Source organism: Gavialis gangeticus, unplaced genomic scaffold (genome assembly GCF_001723915.1).
Source record: "Gavialis gangeticus isolate Ggan-Ray unplaced genomic scaffold, GavGan_comp1, whole genome shotgun sequence".
Classification (NCBI taxonomy): domain Eukaryota; kingdom Metazoa; phylum Chordata; order Crocodylia; family Gavialidae; genus Gavialis; species Gavialis gangeticus.
In genome coordinates, this window is record NW_017729032.1 from 115598852 (window position 1) to 115600471 (window position 1620).

The window sequence follows — 1620 nt, forward strand, 5'->3', positions numbered from 1 at the left end:
ACTATGATTTCCTTACTATGTTAAGTGCTCAGAATTCAGTTCATGTGATGTCATTATTTTTTAATGGGCCCTTCCTTCAGTTTTCTCTCTGTGTGCTGTCTTACCTCTCTCACGGCAGAAAATGGCAATATCAAAGGATCTGCAAAGTCAAAGGACAGATTTCAGAGCAGTCATGTGGGCTTAGTTTAATTTTTCTTCTGATTCCAACACATGGATAAACGTCTGTCACCAAGTTTCAAGCTGCTTGATCATAGGGTTGAGTAGCTGTTATATTTTTCATCTGTCATGGAAGGCATTTTCTTGCATCAACTTTAGATGTCAGCAACAATGAAAACCTTGCTTTTTCTGGAACTATAAAGTTGGAAATGACCATCTGCTCAGCCTTCTGTTATCTGAGTTCTCCTCTAGAAACAGTTTCCAAGCAAGCATTAAGAATTGCAGAGAAAGAGGTAGCTGATAGTTAGTGCTCTGACTTTAACTCTTGTATATCCCTATACAGGAGGAGGATTTCACTGATATACAGCACTGTATACCACATTAAAAGACTCAACAGCTTTTGTTTATATTTTTATTCATATTTCATTTTATTCATAACATTTTATTCATTGGCCAGATTATATTTCAGTTTTAGGCTTCCGAATGAACTTAGGCACCTAAGTGTTATCATATTCCACTCTGTTCATGTTCCTGAAAATCCATTAATGACATGCTTATATAACACATTGTCATCTTATCCTTAAAAGCAGGGTAGTAGCAAAGAGCAGAATGACCCACTTTTCACATTAACTGTTTTTCAGGGACTAAAGCAAGATGGAATAGGATCTCATTTAGATGCCTAAGTCAATTTATGTGCCTAATGTGTGGAATAGAATCTTTCCTTGTTCTTTCCCTTCCATATATCACTTAACACAGTGGCGCCCAGAACAGGATCTTCAAAGGCATCTTCATTTCTTATGATCTTCTCACTGCATAAAAGCTTTCTGGAAGATAAAATTTGTCTTAAATTCTGCATGGACAAAAGGTCTTATACCAGCATATCCTGAATGTGTCAAGCATAACTAAAGTGGTATACATGGATGCATGAGGACAGTGGTATATATGGATGCTGCAAGAAGGATCTTTATTTTATACACATTCATCTTCTAAATCTGCATGTCATGAAGAGACGTTTCCTCAATGACATCCCCACAATTAGTCAGTATTATCTATTTACTTCAGCAACAACAACCTGGCACTGAGATAGTAAAGTAACTTCCACTTCACCTTTACTGGATAGACTAAATATGGCACCCCTAAATTGGGCCTTACCCAAACATGTGGACAAAGTTAAACCTGTACTTATTACCCTGTGACCTTATTAAGTGAAATAGCTACTGCCCTGTCTTGTTTAAATATTTATACAAATACATATGGGAAATTTAATTTTCATTAGGGATTTTGCTTTTCTCTGAATAAAAAAAACAAACTCCAATTTTTGGATTTAAAAAAGTAACCAAAAATCCCCATTTTCCTATGATTAAAATGAAACCCCACTATTATTCTAATATAATAAAAGGAGGGGAGCAGGAAGGGGGCCCTGACAACAGCAGGTGGGGAGGGAGGGAGGCTGCATGGGCCTGG